The following is a 20,747-nucleotide window of genomic DNA, read 5'->3' on the forward strand; positions in this document are numbered from 1 at the left end:
GAAGTGGAAAGAGTCTGCCAACTTTAGGCCAGTATCTTCCCTGACACCTGATCCTGCACAAGACAGCCATCACGAGAAAAATGGACATCATAGTTTTTCTCAACTAACTGACCAGCTGGAATAAGATTAGTATACAGTCCAGGAAATTCATAAACATCTTTGAATGAATGATTGATATCTCATATTTCATTAATAGCTAAATGACTCCCATTGGCTACTTGAATTTGGGATGAACTATGATATGGATGAACACTGCACAATGTATCCAATGATTTGGTCATATGATTGGATGCAGTAGAATAAATAAGCCAAGACTTATGCGAAGTATTACCTTGAAGCCCTAAGGCAGAAAACGCTGCTTGACCATCTTAGGGGTAATGCTAGAGGATCTGGCTGTAGAGGAAGAAGCTGAGGACATCCTTGGAGCAAAAGAAGTGTTCATTGTAGCCTGATAACCGGTAGCGTGATGATTTTGAGGACGAGTGGGACATTCTTTGATAAAGTGGCCATGTTTCTTATAGTAGTTGCAAACTTTTTTTGCATAGTTGGCGGCAATATGACCATACTCCTAGCAGCCGAAACACTAGACCTTGTGCATATCTTTACCTTTCGCTCTCCCGTAGGCTGCATAGGCAAAGGGATTTGGATTCGGATTGGCATCCTGCTAGAACGCAACTTGTGTGAGAAGACGCTTCTCATGTCAAAGTAATTCTCCAAAAGAAACATCCAAAGACAGTGAAGGATCCCAGTTCATTAAATTTTAATGAGTAGCCTCAAATTCAGGGCGCAATTTTCATTAGAAATTGATCTCTCTTGCTCTACTCGTGAACAGCCTCAATAGCAAAGATAGATGCAACAGGTACCTTCGCATAAACCACATCAGAAAATTCTCCCCATAAATTCTGAAATCCAGGAAAATACTCATGAATGGATAGATTACCCTGAGTGTAACTAGCAATGTCATATTCCAACTGAAATTGACATGCGGTATTATCCTGGTGATAAACCTTTAGCAAGTACTCCCACATAGTCTTTGCAGTCTTATAGGCCCTTAAATTGAGCACAATAAGAGGATCAACAGCCCCTAAAATCTAGTTTGCCAAACCCTTAGGCTTCGTAGGTTCGGAATCACTACAATCAATCTAGCCCCGCAATTCTTTCCCCATAACAAATAAGCGAAATTGGAATTCCCAAGCAGAGTTTTTTTTTTTTTTTTTTTTTTTTTTTTTTTTATTATTATTTTTTTTTTTCTTCAGTAAAATGCACCCCAAAAGAATCACTAGAAGACATGATGAAACCCAACAAAATCATAACCTTCCAAAAATTTCATAAACTTTTACAACTCCAAGTATGATTGTCTCCCACAACGCACACCTCACGTTCCCCGAATGTGGAGAAATCACCGCACCACTGGAGCACACCACACATCGCACCTCACGTTCCCCGAACTTGGAGAAATCACCACACCACTGGAACACACCACATGACTCACAGATCGTCACCAGTGCGCCCACACGCAACACTACAGATAATGACTGAGCAATAGCCCACTGCCGCACGATCACACATGGCACTGCATAATGAGATCTCCAAAAAAATAACACTACTTTTGTCGACAGCACCAAAACCACCAGCCCCAGAACAGAATCGTCGAACCCTCTACCGAGAGCACCATAACAGAATTGTCGAACCAAAGAAGCTGCACAGAGCCACCAGAACAGCACCAAAATCTGCCGACACCCAGAAAACCCTAGAGCAACCCTCGGCCGCTACCCACAGAAAATTACGGAAAAACAAACTTAGAACAACCCTAATTTAGCTCTGATACCATGTCAATTGGATTGAATACTTCTCTTTGTGTGGGTTCTCGTATTATATAGAAAAAAAAAAACAGTAATTACAATGATGAATATTAGCAATTACATGATTCTAGGAAACCAGACAAGGAAACTATAATCAACCTATAATTATAGAATATCTACAACTATAATTAAGGCTAAATATAATCTGAATAAAATATATGCTAGCTGTATCTAACTAACAATAAAGAATATTAAAACATTAATAAAAGGATAATAAAAAATATTATCTCTTTTATTGCTCATTATACGTAATAATGGTATAACTCAGAAATAGAAGATAAATTCAAAGGATATTTTCTCTGAAACAATTACCCCAAGACCTTTTGTGCATGAAGAACACGTGGTAAAAATTTGGAGTCAATTGAGGCACGTTTAGTTGATTGGACAAGCTTAATAGACTTGAAACTTTGGACAGTTAAAAAATGGGTGAAACAAACTCCATTTTGGTCGATTCAAAGACCATAACGCTCATATCAAAGTGCTCTATCTATATGTAAAATTTCATAAAAATCATATTTTCATAGATTGGCCGAAAATCGCTGTGAACCTACTACTAGTGGGCTGGTAGGATGCACGTATGGCTACCACGTCACCCTATTGATTTTCTGATGCTTTCTAGAGTTGACAAGTGTCCTTTCTTGTCTTGTATGGTCGTTTAATAGCTACTATAAGGTCAAGTAAGTATCTAATGATAAAATTACCTAGTTAAAGAATAAGGTTACTAAGATAAGAGATATTATTGAAAAATCATGATTAGAAGATTCACATTCATCCTCCCTTGATGCCTACCCTTGTGAGTGCATCAACCCCATCCATTGGATCAAAATGTGTTTAAAAAATCCTAGCCATTCAATCCTTTATAAATAGGAAAGCTCAGTTAAGTCACTCTCTCACTTTCTCATCTTGCACCCAATGGCCAGCCCTTATTCTGTGTGCTTGGAGTCCTTTTCAAGTATTCCAATATCATTTTGAAGGATCTTGGTAAGTTTCCAACCATTTATTTCATGAGTTTTTTTTTTTTTTTCTTTTTCTTTTGAAGTCATTTAAATCAGTTTAAGCTTAATTACATCCATTATGTGCTTAGAAAATGCGTTGAAAGTTTTCATTCCAAAACTGTTCAAATATTTATTAAATACACCATTTTGATGCTCAAATTCAATTGAGTATTTCATAAATGCATTGTTACGTTGTCCAAAATTTTAAAAGGTTTTTAAGCATTAGTTATAAAAGCATCGTTGTTCTGCTGAATTTTATAAAGGGTATAATAGGAATTATCCATAATTATGCCGTTATGCCGTCCGTGTGTTTTTAAATATTGTACCCATTATTTATACAAATGGGGTTACTATGTCCATTTTTATACAAAAGTATTAAGCTTTTAGCATACTAATACTGTTATGATGCCTCTTTTAGGTTAAAGGTATTTTAGGCATTAACTATATAAATGTCATTGTGATGCCCATATGAAAATATGTGGTAATGCTATCTACCTATTTTTATACACCAACTTAATGTCTAAATAACATTAGGAACTATAGTAACTTATTTAAAAGTCAAATGCGGCGAAAGTGATAAAATAATCTTTTTAGCAATTTGTACTAATTCACTATCACATGTACAAAACTGTGTTGTAGTAATCACTTGTGTGGATATTCTCTTAATGCTAAGAAGAGTAAGTATAAATTACTTAATGAGATATGCTTCTGATTTCCATAATATAGTGATTGCAGATTTGTTTAAATGTATGTGGGAATGAAATATTGCATATTATGTATACAGTTGGACTAATAAATATGTTAATAGCAAAGCTGGTGAGTAGCAAGGGGTGAGATGGCTACCAGTGGGACCTTAGGCTCTTGTGATAGATTTAAGAACAGCAAGACTGGGACCATAGGCTTTCAGTCGGCTGGGACCATAGGGCTTCTAGCAGAAAACAAATAAGCTTTATATGGTGAGAGTGTCGGTTCAAAAAATATCCGTTAACCGAGTGTCAACTCTAAACGAGTGGAGTGAAAAATATAAATAAATAAGATTCCGCATACAAAATTGTTATTACATCATATCATTGCTTTATTGCTTTATAGATAGATATATATATTCACTTCATGACTATGGATCATGAATTGTTTACATATATATAGACAAAATGTTATATTATAATATTTTTCTGATTATGTGTTCCTAAGAAATCAGTGACCATTATATTATTAAAACGATTGACTCATTAAATTGCATATAGGATTGTGGTAATGCCCATAATCACATAGATGATTGTGCAGGAATGGAAGAGGAAGATAAGGACGGTTTGGGTTCTTATGCCGATCCTGATATATATATGGATGAGGCCATCTAGTGCCTCTTTATGTCAATAGTCAGACTTCTCCTACATATGCATTTTTCATTAATATGCAATGTTTTTATTTGTTGTTTGTATTATATTAATACTATAGTTATGTTTGTACAAGTGCCACCTATGGCACATATGTTATTGTTTAGGTGTGTATTTAATGTGTAAGAACATCATATTCATATTTATTTATCTTTGAGATATTTTAGACAACTCTAGTGTGTCATGTGGGAATTTATTGTCTTTGATGTAGTAATGTCACATGGTTAATCGGATTAACCACTTACTCCTTTTTATAAAAATATGTGAAAATTAAATATTGACTTCTAACAACCAAGTGTGTGTGTTTGTGTGCAACAAAATATCTTAAAATGCGAAATTTAAAAGACAAGATATTTGTTGACGAAGTGGAAACTCTGTGAAGAGAAAAACTACTCCGGGGTAGCCAAACCCAGGAAATCCACTATCCAAAAACAAAGCTAGTTACAAGACACTCATACTCACATACCCTTATGCAGTAGTCATACCTTTAACTCTGACACGAAGCCCATCGTGAACGCTTCCCAACCAGATCTTCCACCTGAAGGGGTTTTTGATGGATTCCTTTACCTTAGGGCTGACCCCTAAGATAGACTTCACACAAACAGTTGAGCACACACCGGCAACGGCTTGAGAGCTAGCGGATCTTCGATTCTCCCTAAACACCTTCTCAAAGCACTATGGAATTCGATACTGAATTCATACAATTTACAAGCCTAGAGCCCTCTATTTATAGGCTTAAAGAAACCCTAAATCTGCTCAAAATCGAACTCTGACTGCGGACCGTCCAGACAATCTTCTGCGACCGCCTTTCAGAAACAGAGCAATTTTGGAGGCCTTCCAGATGTTACTCTCTTTCCATCCATACGGTGGGCCTTCCAGACGTTTCTATTTGCTGTCTAGACATTCAAGTTGTATGATTTTTTCTTAGTTTTCCAACAACACCAATTTTATCTCAATCCGATACTCAAGCAAAGAGTTATGATAAAAACACTGAGACGTGTGCAGAAATCTTTCTGGAAACTTGAAAAGCGTCCGGACAGTGTTGCCCTTCAGTCCGGACGGTTGCTGTTTCCTGATCCGTGTCTGAACATGAAATCCAACTCCGAGTAGAAATTGGAGAAGCTTGACCTAGCGTCCGGACGGTGTTGCCCTTCCATCCGGACGTCTTCAACGCTGAAGCTTCTAGACACTGTAGGGCATCCGAACGCCTTCAAAGGCCCGTCCGGACGGTTGCATAGGAATCGGTTGTTCTGACTTGGAAATTGTATGGAATCTTCAAGGACATCTTCTTAGAAACTTGTGGCCATACACATAGCATGAAATGAGACACTGTCCATATTACTTGAAGACTCTGAATAGAACCGATAATCCTGTTAAAAAGCAACCGTTACATAAAGTCTTTTTGTCAACCAGAATGTTGCCAATATAAAATACTAACAATAAGTATAAAAGGCGGGGCGTTACAATTTTCTATGAAAAATTTGTATAAATTGCCAAAGTAAATGGTAAAATAAAGTGCTACAAAAAAAACAAAAACAAAAACAAAATAGTAATTAATTTCACATTTTAGTGAACTCCAACAATTGAAATCTTTTCAAAAATATTGGAAAAAAATTTGAAAAATTAAATTACAAGATAGTAATTAATATCAAAAAAATTACTTCTTTGTTAAACCCTAGGGGTGCAACTAAGCCCATGGGTCAGTTGCTGGTGATCTTTGACAATCGAATAAATCAATGTCAACTGATGAAAACTTCCTACAAATTGATTAACCACAATAGGGCTTCTAAACCACATCAATAGCAGTGGATGTTAGTCAGTTTGTAGTTGGTGGTGGTTGGAATGCGAGATCTCACAATCGCCACCAAATCGGAAAAAAATCTTGGACCCTGCAACTAGTTTTGGTGGTGGGGCCACAAGATCAATGTCAGTTCTCGAATATGTCATCAACTAAATGACATGGGTTGGTCAGGTCAAGCACCCTTGTTGATCTTTTTTTATTATTTTTTCTGACCATCACTAGACTAACATGTGAAAAACGAGTCCTCGCTGGCGACCCTCATGAGCTTGTGTACGCTCCCCTCATCTCAGGCTGGGCAATAGCTCTGATACCATTTGTAACAACCTACCCCCAATGACATAATATTGTTCGCTCTTGCCTCCTCCGAACCAGACTTCCTAAGAGGTCACCCATCCTGGAACTACTCTCAGAGAAGCACACTTAACTGCAGAGTTCTAATAGGTTCATGGCCATTAAGGCTTTAAAACGGATTGTGTCAAGAAGGGTGCAAATATACATATAAGCACATCTCCATTCCCAGGTAGGCTTGGCAAATTGGGTTAACGGGTCAGGTTCGTGTCGACCCGATTACCTAATCGGGTTCAACACGAACTCGACCCGATTATTAATCGGGTCATAACTTCAAACCCGAACACGGTCCAATAATGAACCGGGTTACACGACACGAACATGTCTTGTTAACGCGTGCTCACTGGCTCACCGGCACCGCCTCACCAAACAGGCCACGAGGACGGAGGACACGAGGTAGAGCAAGTTCAACTGGGCTTGGACAGTTGGATCCGAGAATCGATCCGGCGGTCGCAGATTTCTGCTAATTCACCGTGCTTGATCAACGATACCGCCCAGTCGACCACCGAGGGTGGGCTGTAGTTCACATTGATGGCGTGCCTGAAGCTGACAATCTCCAATAGCAAGACTGGAAGATCCCGAAGCTCAGATCCCCGGCGCTCAGATCCCGAAGCTCAAATCTCGAAGCTCAGATCCCCGACGCAAGATAATCATGAACGTGAAGTGAAGAAGGAGTCTGAATAGAGGACACTAGATAGTCTCTTGGAGGCGTGCCGCGTGAAGAAGGTGAAGAAAAAAGAAAAGTGACGCGGGCATGTGCAGGCTGTGGCTAGGGTTTTGCTCTTTTGGAGATTTTTTTTTTTTTTTAATCGTGTATAATCGTGTTAGCAGGTCAACCCGCGAATTGACCCGCCAGACCCGATTATAATCGGGTTGACCCGATTATGACCCGAACCCAATTATAACAAACTCAAATCCAGTTTTTTCGTGTTGTGTTCGTGCCGGGTTCACAGATCGTGTCAAAAATTGCCAAGCCTATTCCCAGGCGATGTGGGATGTCACAGATGGGGTCTACTTGTTTGAGCAGGTGGACTCACTTGCTCAAATAGGTGAATGTTGTGAGTTTTAATTGTACTCGCAAGCGCACGAGTCGTTTGCAATATAGTGTGTGCAAGTGTGAGGTCGAATCCACAGGGAATTGCATTGTAAAAATCAATTTCTATTTAAACTAATTATATTTTAACCTAGTGCCGAATTTTTGGAATTTTTATCAAGCAAAATAATAAACTAAATTAAAACTGAATAAGAACAATATTTTTAAAAAAAAAAAAAAAAAAAACTAAGGTTTTCAGAATCCACCTCGCCAAATCAAATCACATATTCTCATGTTTGTTCATACATCTTATGCATGTTCTAATTTTCATAAAACTTCCTATTGAAAGATTCAATGAATCCATCATTTCTACAAATCACAATGAATATCCAATTTAATTCAAAACCATCCAATGTATCTGTTTGATTAACAAATCACAATGGATATCCAAATTAAATCAAAAGATTCAATGTATCCATTGGATGAAACATATTGAATATCCAACGTTTACACATATATTAATCGAAACAATCAATTAAAAGAGTGTAATCCTTTAATTGAATTGAAATAAACATACATTCGGATTATACGAACAAAGCATGAAAAAACGAAATCTAATCAATGGCGAGGCTTCATCTTCAACCTTAGTTGAAGATTTAACCGTTTATAACTAAAAACAAAATGCTAATTTTTATTGAAAACATAAAAAAAAAAAAAAAAAAAAAATAGAAGACTTACAAAGGAAAAACTGCACAAGAAGTAAACGTGCAAAAGATTCTCACACCCACTCGGTGTGGCTGCTGCCAGGCCCCCCACACTCCTTTACAAGAGAAGATAGAACACATATATATAGACTAAGTCCCTAGGGTATTTTGGTTCTATTAGGTAAAGACCATAAAATTTCTCCCCAAATTGCCCCCCACACCCAGTGGTGAGTATGGGTCGGGGGGGGGGGGGGGGGGGGCTGGGTTTCCCCCTTCTTTGGCCCCGTCCCGCACACCTGCGGGGTCTCAAATTTACACCCATAAACCGCATAAAATTAGTGACATCCGTGCGGGGCGGGAGTGGGTGACGCGGGGTGGGGGATGCGAGGTTTGCGGGTTGTGCGAATATCCCCGATTCAGGTCAAAACATGAGAAAAATCAAATCAAAGCCAAATTCAATACCAAACATACACAAGCAGTGATAATTCTTTCCGGTATATGTTGCGTATAAGAGGAACCCACAACAACAACAACAACAATATTCTTGAAAGAGGATTGCCATAAAGAAAATTAGACATTCTTGGACTTACCTCCTCATCCTGTGTATCAGCAGGACTACTTGGTAATGCTTTGTTTACCCACAGGCCACTGGACCGGCGGAGCTAGCAAAGATGGGAACGATCGATCGAGGCTGTGGCGTTGTGCGGCGTAGGGAAAGAAAAGGGAAAATGAAGAACTTAGGGTTTTTTCTGAGGTGTTGCATTTTTAGTATTTAGGCTAAACGCACCGTTTAGAGTAGGGAGTGTAATGACTAATAGCTGTATCACACTTTAAAAAATACTGCAACCTGCATGCGACATGTGGTCCACTTGTCTTCGGCTCTTCATCTTCCTTTTCTCTTCTTTTCCTTTTAGGTTTCACCGTTTCAACTTCGGCTCTTCTTTTCCTTTCTTCTTTTCGCAAATCCTCCAGGCTCCGGTCCTCCTTCATTCCGCCGTCCTCCTTTGTTAGTAACGAAGATGAAGAGAAGAGGAAGATGAAGAGCTAGAAGAGGAAGAAAAGAAGAGAAACATGAAAAGGGGGGTGCGGCTGCGGCGCGATAGGAAGGGGGGAAGGGTTTTTTTAATTATATATATAGTTTGTGCGGGTAGAGGCGGGTCCCCGACTTTTTTCAAATGGCCCCCCCGCAGCCCGCACCACACCGTGCGGGGGGCCCAAATTCAGGCCTGTGGCCCGCACCATGGGTGCAGTTTTCCTGCTAGATGGGGCGGTTTGGGGGGGGGGGGGGTGGTATTGCGGTTTTTTGCTCACTCCTACCCACACTACACATCTTATATCCCTGGTGCCGCTCTCTCGTACAACTACGTTGTGGTCATACCAGGGAAACGTGCGTGTCCTGTTTGGTGCTGCGATCCTGGAGAGAACCTGTTTCCACGCAAAGAATTGCTGGTCCTATTTGGAAAGAATCACTTGAAAAAAAAAAAACACGGCTGTCCTACTTTTAGGTTAAGAAAAATCTGCTTAATGGCGCCCCCATTAATCCTAGAGAAAAAGAGACGTGTCTTCTAGCTGTTCGGTCCTTTCTTTCCTTATGGGCCTCCACACTCACGCACAGCTTGCTTCTATTTGGGAAGAAAATCATGCGTGTCTTGATTTGGTGCACGCCAGGTCTGCATGGGTCTTGGTGAGGTGAGAAACGTGTCTCTTGTCTGTCCATTGTGGAAAGAATCGTGGTGAAGCAAACTCACGCACAGCTGCTGCGCCCAGATATGGAAAAAATAAATAAATAAATAAACATGTGTTGAGAGCTGCTGTAATTCTTGGAAAGAAATCAAACTCAGTGCTCCAGGCCTTCCTAAAGAAAACCCATGTCTTCGGTCTGCCATCTCACACGTCTTTGTTCGGGGGGACTGTTATGGAAAGAACGCGTACTGTATCTCGATCTGAATGTGGAAAAGAATAAATACATGCTAAACAGCCGCACACGTCCCTCTTGGCCTCCTTCACGTTCACGTTCTAAGAGAAAATACTAACTTGCAAGCACCTAAACACTTGAGTCCACGTTAAGAAGAAGAAAAAAATCATATGTGCTGGGTCGGCGCCTCTACATTCCTCTTCTTTTTTTTTTTTTTTTTGGTCTTGCTTTGCACTTTCCTTTTCTAATTTAAGTCCCTTGGAAGTCTGGAGAATACACCCATGTATAAGCACGGCTAAGGTCTAGAAATAATCCATGTGGCTCCTCCACTCACGTGGACATGTATTTATTTTTTTATGCTGCCAAGTCTCTTCATTTATATTTTATTCTCCTCAATATACCTTTTCTTTGCCAATCTCAAAAAATACTGTCATTTTCTCTCAATGTCCTGTAAAACACTAAAATACCAAAACTAACAAAAAAAATAAGAAAATAACAAGACTAAAAGTTTAGCAAATGCAAATTAAAGGGTCCAAATATACAATATTTGGCACTCATCAGTGAATTTCATTGAAACCCTCTCTTATTTACTATCTGAATTGGTTGCAATTCATCTAGCCAATTTCCATCCTAGTATGACATCTTTGGAGGCAAGGAGTCAATGAAAATTGCAAAGGAGTTATAATTGCAACCAACTTATCACTAACTATGAATTAGGGTTTATAAGTCACAAGGTATTATGGTTTAGATATTTTGTGTGATAAATTAATTAAAACACCTAAACCATATTCAATGTAACTTAAGGATTGCATATACATAAATGTCATAAAATAAATAAATAAATAAATAAATAAATAAATATATATATATATATAAGGATATGCCCAATGTTCTAATTTATATTGTTTGAATAGTTTCTCGACGAGGTGAACACCTGCAAAATAAGAAAATATAAACACCAAAGCTTGCCACGACATACCGGCGAGAGATAGCTCTGATGCTTAAGTTAATTGTCTGTTTCTAGAGAAATAATGATAAAACCAAAGTTCTATAGATCAATTCTTGGGATTAAAAAAGTTCTCACCAACAAAGTAGAAGTCCTCTTACCTAGGTATTGTTTATCCTTTTAAAAGCGTGGTAACCATTAGGGTTGATATAATCATAATTTGAGCTTATCCCTTATTCTTCGCTGAGATTGTGGAATCCTTAAAAAGTATATATGGACTCTCAAAATGATACCGAGAGTCCAGGATTTTTAATATTAGTATTTTATATTGGTAACATTCTGGTTGACAAAATCACTTTATGTAATGGTTGCTATCATAATAGGGAATCTACTTTATTCCAGAGTCTTCTAGCTTTTCAAAGCATCCAGAGTTCCAGAAAATTCTGCACAGTTTCCAAGACGAATCCCTTGCATCCGTCCGAATGAGCTCTTGATACCGTCCAGACGCTCCTAGTGTCTAGAAGATTCTCGACAGTTCAGTACATCCGTCTGGACGACAGGTTCAACATCGTTCGGATGCTAGTCAGAGTATGAGCGGAAATTGGATTTCCTAGTCAGACATGGTTTGGGAATAGCAACCGTCCGGACGACCTTCAGACATGTCCGGACGCCCTCATGTATTCGAGAAGATTCTGAACAGCACACTCAGTTCATCAGTCCGGACACCGTCCAGTGTTCCAGAAGAATCCAAACTCTTATTCAATCTCGAATAAGGAAAACTGCCTGTAACTGTCTGAACGCTAGGGCAACACGTCCGGACGCGACCTTATTAAAGGAAGAATCGCTCTGTTTTGGAAAACCGATCGCAGAAGACCGTTCGGACGCTACATTACTTCCATCCGAACGAGCATGCTCAGAGTCCGAATTGTAATTGTAATAGGTTTTGTAAAGCCTATAAATAGGAGGCTCTAGACATGTATTATTTATTGAATTCTCTATAGCTTAGAGAGGGTGTTTAGGGAGATTTGAAGATCTGCTAGCTCTCTAACTATTGCCAATGTATGATTTGATCAGCTGTGAAGTCTATCTTAGGGAGGAGCCCTATGGTAAAAAAATTCCATTGAAGACTAGTATGGAAGGCGTTCGTGTATAGGTACACGTCAGAGTTCAAGGTATGACCACTGCATCAGGGGTATGTGAGTTCTACTGCTTTGTAACTAACTTTGTCTTTTGAATAGTGAAAATCCTGGGTTTAGCTGCCCTGGAGTGGTTTTTCTAATAACTAAGTTTTCACTTCGTCAACAAAATATTTGTCTCCTTTAAATTTCGCATTTAATATTTTGTTGCACACTATTCATACACACGATTAATTAGATGTCATTTTGTATTTTCACTTGAGATTGGGGGGTAGTGATTCCCTTCTCTCATATTTGAGCAAGCAACAACATATTTAGCTTCGATGGTGGAATCATCAATGCAAGATTGTTGGATATTCCTTCAACTAGTGGCTCCACCACCTACGGTAAAGACATACCCTGAGATGGATCTCCAGGAATCACAATCAGACTGGAAGTCATAATCTATATAATTAGTTGCTATCAAATCCTCACTATAGTAGACAAACATAAAATCCCGTGTTCTTTTAAGATACTTGAGTATATGCTTAATTGCTACCCAATGTAGTGATACATGATTTGACTTATACCTTCTCACTATGCCAACTGCAATACAAATGTATGGCCTAGTACATAGCATGGCATGCATGAAGCTTCCTACTACTGAAGCATAAGGAACCACTCTCATCTGCTCTTCCTCTTAAGGTATCTTTGGACACTGCCTTTTAGAAAGAATCACCGCATGCTTGAAGGGAAGAAATCCCTTCTTGGAGTCCTGCATGCTAAACTTAGACAGAATCTTGTATATGCATGCAGCCTGAGATAAGGCTAACATCCTATTCTTACGATCTCACAAAAGCTCAGGCCTTAGGATATAACTTTGCTTCTCCCAATTTCTTCATATCAAACTAGTTAGACAACCAGATTTTGATCGTTGAACATATCTCTACATCATTCTCAATGAGTAGGATATCATCAATATAAACACTAAGAATGTTGTTGTTTTATCCTGACACCTCTTGTACACACATATGGCTCAACATGGTTTTTATCAAAGCCAAACGATTTGATTGCCTAATCAAATCTGATGTTCCATAACATGGATGCTTGCTTAAGCCCATAAATGGATTTATGCAACTTGCATACCATATGATCCTTGCATACCTATGCTCTTGGATCTTGGCTATAAACCTGTTTCGTTACTGATGAGTGCCAAATATTGCATATGTGGACCTCTTAATTTGCATTTACTAAACCTTTAGTTTTATTATTTTCTAATGTTTTTAGTTAGTTTTAAGTATTTTAGTATTTTGCAGGTCATTGAGAGAAAACAATTGCTTTAAGGTGAAAGAAAGCACACTTTGAGAAGACCAAGATGATGTGGTTATGTTTAACCAAATGAAAGAGAGGACTAAATCGAAATTTCTCTAATTGGAGTCAAAATTGGATTAGAATTTAGATTCTTCACATGTCATATTATTTTGGTCAACTTTTCACTCAAGTATTGGATTAACGTGAATCAAGAGGTGTTAGAAAGATAACTCAAATTACTACAAATCATTGTGATATATAATTTTTCCAATTCGGACGTTTACTATGTCAAAAGTGTCTCGCAATAAAAGACTGCAAATCTAGACAAATTTAGAATCTTTTTCATCTTCGATTGAGTTTTCAGTCTCCTACTCAAACTAGAAGACTAACCTCCAATTTTACTAGAAATTCTAGGGCTTCTAGGGTTTTTTTTTTCTCCCTATAAATAGACCTCTAAGCCTCAAGAAAAAGTGTGTGAAGCTAGAGAGCAAATTTTCGTGTAGTTCGTGCATCTTCGTTCTTCTTGCAACGTTTTTTTTTTTGTAAGTTTTTATTTTAATGTTTTTAATTAAAGTTAGCATGTTATTTTTAGTCATGAGAAGCTAAACCCTCAACTAAGGTTAAGGATGAAGCCTCACTTATGATTAGCAACATTATTCTCATGTGATGTAATATTTTTCAATTTTAATGAGTATGATTTTCCAATTGTTTTACTTCGATTCAATTTTGTGGAATGATTTTTGGATATCTTTTTGATTCAAGGATACATTTGATGATTTAAGATAGTTTCATAAAATTGTTTGTGCTTGGTTTTTTTTGTTTAAAAAAATTGGATATCCCTTGTGATTTATTCTACGGATACAATTGATGTTTTGATTTAAATTTGATATCTTGCTATGATTTACGGATACACTTGATGATTTGATTTAAATTGGATTTCTTTTGTGATTTGTGTAAAGAATGGATACATGGGATGGTTTTGATTAAATGTTTGAAGTAGAAGTAAAACATACTTAAGATTTTATTGTGAGAACTTTGAGAAATATTATTGATCATGGGAATATATGTTGCCATGAGTTTATGAATGTGGATTCCGATACCTTAGTGCTTTTTTTTATTTGATTACATTCACTCTAGTTAATTTTGTTTATGTTGTTGATTTTTATTCACAAAAACAATCTCTTAATTTTTGGAACTAGGTTAGGATTAGATTAATTTAGTCATAAATTTGTTTTTAAAAACACAATTCCCTATGGGATCGACCTCGCACTTGCAATCCATTAACTGCTAACGATTCGTGCACTTGCGAGTACATTTAAAATTCACATCAGTTGCGTCATTTAGATGTCCTTGTCAAGATGACCATTTAGAAAGGTCGTCTCGATGTCCATTTGCCAAATCTCATATTCTAAACGAGAGGAAATGGCCAAGAGAATTCGGATAGTCTTAAGCATGGCTACCGGTGAAAAGATTGTTAGGGCTTAATTAAATAAAGTAACTGGACTTTAGTTTTAAATAAATAAATAAATTTATTTATTGTTTTAGTTAATGAATATTGGGCATATAAACTGTTTACATGTATAATTTTAATAATTATTATTTATCATGTACATGTAAGGTCTATAGGTTAAATTAAATATGACTTAGATGTGAGTAATGAGATTATTACACAGAAGATTTAAGTCATAAACCTTATGACTTTTAAATTATTGTTCATAGTTGGTAATCGAACTTGGCATTTTATTTGATAAGACTATAACACATCAACCATGATGATCTATCTTGATCGGGTGAAGTAGGGATTTCAAATTGATGTGTTGGTGTTGATACAATGCACTGAACGAGCCACATGATCAGTTGTCATTCTTTTATAACACTGTCAAATGAATGATGTGAAACTCACGACTACTTATCGCATTGACTCTCAATTCTGAGAGCATTGTAAACTCAAATATGAAGTGGAAGTCACTTTGATACATTAAGTGTAAGACCTTTTGCGGTCAAAATTCTCGGTATGTTTGGTGATCACATGTAGCATTGTAGGAATACAACTCCTCAAGAAGGAAGCCAAATCATTTAGTTCAATGAAAGTGATAAGAAATATCCCTCTGAGATAGATTTAATGTAATTTGTTATTCTTAATCCTGGGCTTGGGTGTTTGGATAAGAGTTACTGAAACTTTATGTACAAGGCGAGATGAGATTTCACAAGTAAGAGAATAATCAATTTGATTAAATTGGATACTGAAGGATAAGAGGTACTGAATTAAAGTGAAAGTCATTTTATGATTTTAATTCATTACGGATTAATTCATGGAGGGGTCAAGTTGGGTTTCAGCCTAATGGGAGATTCATATGTGATGCATAGATTTTGGTCTTATTTTTCCTTTTTTTTTTTTTTTTTTTTTTTTTTTTTTAATTTCCTATGGATGACTTGAAATTACTGATGTGGCATTAGACATTAGGTACGAACTGGTGTATCAAATGTGATAAACGTGGCAAATGGCAACCTGTTAACTTTCACAATAAAATGACAGATTTGTATAGTAGGATTTTAGTTAATGTAATGATTCTTAGTAGATGCTTTGATTGTAATGATTAATGTTGATAGAAATATCTAAGGTTTTCCCAGCGTAGCATTCCCTTTTTATGAGTAGAGATCCCTGAATCTTATTCTTTGTGGAATGGGATTGGAAGGCGAACCGTAAAGTTAATTTGTTTATCGGGGCACACCTTTAGACTAATAAATTATTGTTCATATTCAGTAATGAAATTGCGTATTCTATTTGTTAAGACTATAACTCAAAACCATGATGATTTATCTTGATCATGTGAAATAGGGACTATGGATGATTAGTTGGTGTGGATACAATGCACTAAACGAGATATGTGAGATGTCATTCTTTTATAACATTGTCAAAAGAATGATGTAAAACTCACAATTATTTATTGTATTGATTCTCAATCCTGATAAGATTGTGAACTTAAAAGTGAAGTGGGGGCCAGTTTGATACATTTAGGAGTAAGACTTTTTCCAGTCAAAATTCTCGGTGTTGTGTGTGACGACCCTTTTTATTTTTTTATATAGAAAATGGAATCGTACAATGGCATGATGATTAGTCACCCATCCAACTCATAGTACATGTCCCATAATATGTACCTGATATATCAGAGACAAATATCTATGCAGCAGAAATTAAATCTCATAAATTGGCACGTCTAGATTACATCAACAGAGCCAATAGATTGCCTATATGTTTAGAGCTTAATTAAAACAATAGTTACACAAAAGAATGGCTGTACAAAATACATGTCACAAGCGACACAAGCCATATACCAAAAGACTTTACAAAACATGGACTATTCGAGTCCGACAAACCTACAACCCCAACGAAGAGCCTCAGTAGAAGTATCCAAAGTATAGCGCCACAGGGTCCTCAATGCACTATGTATTGGGAATTAGTTAGCAAAAACATTATTGTGCAACGAAAAATAAAATTCCCAAATCCAGGAACAAACTTTATGAAGAACAAGCAAAGAACAATGCTATTTTAAAATAAACTGCAAATCAAAAACACTTACTTGAATGTGTTTAAAATTAAATTGCCACTCCTTGGCTATATGGGCAAGATTAAACTCCTTACTCCTCGAACGAAGAAAGCGTGATGAACCTTCAGATCTTCTCACCAATGGCTGATGATAACCAAGAGCGTGGGCTCTTATCTTGCTCTTCAAAATATTAAACTTATTCTTGAGAATTAACTCAAGAATATTAGTTCTTAGGTTAAAACTAGAGAACTATTAGCAAAATTGCTTACCTTTGAAGAGCTACAGGCATATCTATTTTAGGCTCAGAATACTAGGAGACTGGGAGATACAAGCAATGTGGGACATGTTGTAAAATGAAATTTTAGATAGACTGGAACTCCAAGTGGTGGACGGCTAGGGCTAGGATTCATCCTAGCCTTCCACCACTTCAATGTGACACATGGGCTAGGGATAAGCTCCCTGGCCCATGCGTCCCATACATGCTACTAGGCTTGGGTTTTATTCCAAAGCCCAATCTCCCCTTGCATCAAATGCACAGTTTCTCTCTAACTCATGTTTTTAATTAAATAAAAACATCTAGCACATTAAATAAAAAGCCTGATTTTGTTAAATTAAATTAGTTTGATGAGGGACCTAAAGGAAAAAATAAAAACTAGCCAAAATACTTTCGACTTATCCAGTCACTATTTAATTCCAATTGATTCTACTAAACAATGGATCAATTGTAATTGCACTCTAGTTTATACTTTTGATTTAACAATTAATCCTTTAAATTTATTTAATTTTGACTTTTGATTCCTCCATGAAGTTTTTTATGGTAGAATTAAAGCCAAGATACTGTCATTTAATTATCTACCTATTTTTTCTTGAGTCCCCTAATTTTATATATTATTTCGTACTCGTGACAGCCTTATAACATGTACTTTGTATTCCAGTATCTCATACCAAAATGCTCCGACCAGGGACTTAGAACAATCAATACCATGCAGTCAACCTTAAGGGGAAATTTCTTATCCTTTTAATAAAGGACTTGGATTCCTTCTTGAGAAAAGCTTTCCTCACAATGTTAATTACGATCACCCAACGCACCGAGTATTTTGACCATCAATTTGATATCACCCATTAATGCATCAAAGTGATCTACAATTAACATCTGAGTGCACAATCCTCTTATGATTTAGAATCAATATCATAAGTAATATTGGGAGTATGAGTTTTTCCTTTTGACAGTATTTTCATGGAAAAACAACTCCCAAGGTCCATTCAGTTCATAACACCTACACATCAACCTAAAGCCTCCAACTTCACTTGATTAAAATAAATTACAAAAATTCGATGTGTAACAGTCTTGACAAATGGAATGCCCAATTCCATTACCGACTGCGAACTATCTATAAGTTTAAGACTATAAGGTTTATGGACTAAGATCTTGTGTGATAACTCCTTACTCACACTATAGATCATATTCAATGTAATCCATGGCATTTCACATGCAAAATATACATTGAACAATATTAAGCATGCAAAATAACATATGTCATATACTCAAATATAGATAAGTGAATAACAACTTTATTCATAATAAACTTATATGTCAATAGTGCATTGGGATTTAGGGCATAAACTCTAATACTATGGCCCTCTAAACTACCAAAAAGTGCCAAAAATACCCCATTTTTCAAAATATTCCTACAATATCCTTGCCATGTGTCATATTTTCAATTAAAAATAATAAAATCAAATTTAAAAATCAAATAAATTTTTTTTAAAAAAAAAACTAAAAAAAGTAGGGGTGGCTAAGGCTGGTTTGGAGGGGGTGCTCATGCACAAAGAACGATTTTCTACCTGAGGAATTGTTTTGGAGCTAGGACACCTACGAGAGAGCGCTGAAGGAGACTTCGATGAGGCTGAAGGATCGAGTCCTGACACGCTCCATTGACCACACGGAGCTTGTGGAGGTCAAGGCTCGAAGCCACCACGAGATGAAGAAGACGCTTAATTGGTGGGACCTCACGCGGTTTGGCATCGGCGCGGTCATTGGCACCAGCATCTTCTTTCTCACCAGACTCGAGGCCAAAGAACACGTCGGCCCCGATGTCGTCTGGTCCTACGTCGTCTCTGACATCTCTGCTTTGTTCTCCATCTTCTATTACACCGAGTTCCCCTTGGAGATCCCCGTAGCTGATATGTACCCTGAGCTTAATTATTTTAGTGCCAAAAAAAAAAAAAGGTTAGGGTTTGGCTCGACCACCCCAACGACCATGGTTCGGCTACCCCCAAACTAGCTGGTCTGGGGTGGCCAAGCCTTGGGGGTGGCCGAACCACCCCCCTTGGCCAAAATGGGGGTGGCCGGCCAACCCTATATATATATAGGAGTATAGGAGTATTTCGATAAATTGGACTTTTTTATTATTTTTGTAATTAAAAATATGACACGTGACAAAGGTATTATAGGAGTATTTCGATAAATTGGACTTTTTTGACACTTTTTGGTAGTTTGGGGGGCCATAGTGCGAGGGTTGGTTGTTTAGAGGGTTACTTAAAAAATTGCTGATAGTTTGAAGGGCTTAAACGTAGTTTTCCATGGTTTTTAAGAGAATAGGGGTATTATAGGAATATTTCAATAAAAGTAGCCTTTTTGGTACACTTTAGTAGTTTGATGGGTCACATTAGTACACTTCAAAATTTATGGAGCTATTCTAAAATTGACTGTTTGTTTAAAGAGCTTTTTTACATTTTTTCCAAAGATGAGAATATATAGAAAGTAGAACTACTGTAGAAGGCATGCTGACAATGACTAAAGCAAGCTTTTGGATAACCATTATGTACTACCATAATGACTTTTCTTTTCTTTTCTCTTTTCAATTGTCAAGCAATTCCATTGGAAATTCTTTTGATAATTAATGTGAATAATATGCTATAATATCTAGTAATATTCCTTGCTTAGGCATGTAGAAGACATGCCGGCAATGACTGGAGCAAGCTTTTGGATAACCATTATTTACTACCATAATGACTTTTATATATATATATATATATATTATTAACAGTGACACATATCGTCATTTTATTGATGTTAAAGTGGCACACTAACAGAATTCGTCAAGTGTTTTGACGAAAATTTAACTGCAGAGAATGATTTGGTTTTATAAATATATATTTTAATATATTAATATTTTTTAGTTACAGTGACATATATTATTATTTTATTGGTTTTGACGTTGAAACTAAAAGAATCTGTAAAGTATTTTGATGGAATTGACTACAATGACTAAATTGTTATTTCACTGAAGTCCTTTGAATTATTTTTTATACTGCAGTGAGCAGTTTTTAATTTAAACCAACCACAGAGTTTGATTTTACATTTATCAATTTTTTTTTAACAAAAATAGTTTAGGTTAATTTTTTTGGGGGTTAAATATAAAAAAGTTTCCTGAACTAACAATCGATTTTAGAATAAACCTATGAGTTTTCAAGTGTGCTAAAGTGACTCATTGCTAAAGTAATCCATCAAACTACCACTATTTTCTAGAAAGGCCATTTTTTTTTTTTTTTTCCTGATAATAACCTTATCCTCTAAAAAAAAATTAATAATAAAAATATATATTTAAGAAAAAAAAAAAAAAAAACCAAGGGGTGGATTAATACCAAAAAAAAAAAAAAAAACTATTTTTTTCTCGGATAAAAGCATTATTAGTCGCTATAATTGGCCTAAATCACAAATCGCTCTTTGCAATATACAAATAATTCAGAGGTTATCAAGGTAGGCCAAAAT

The sequence above is a fragment of the Alnus glutinosa genome, chromosome 10, assembly GCF_958979055.1.
Source record: "Alnus glutinosa chromosome 10, dhAlnGlut1.1, whole genome shotgun sequence".
In the NCBI taxonomy this organism is placed as follows: Eukaryota; Viridiplantae; Streptophyta; class Magnoliopsida; order Fagales; family Betulaceae; genus Alnus; species Alnus glutinosa.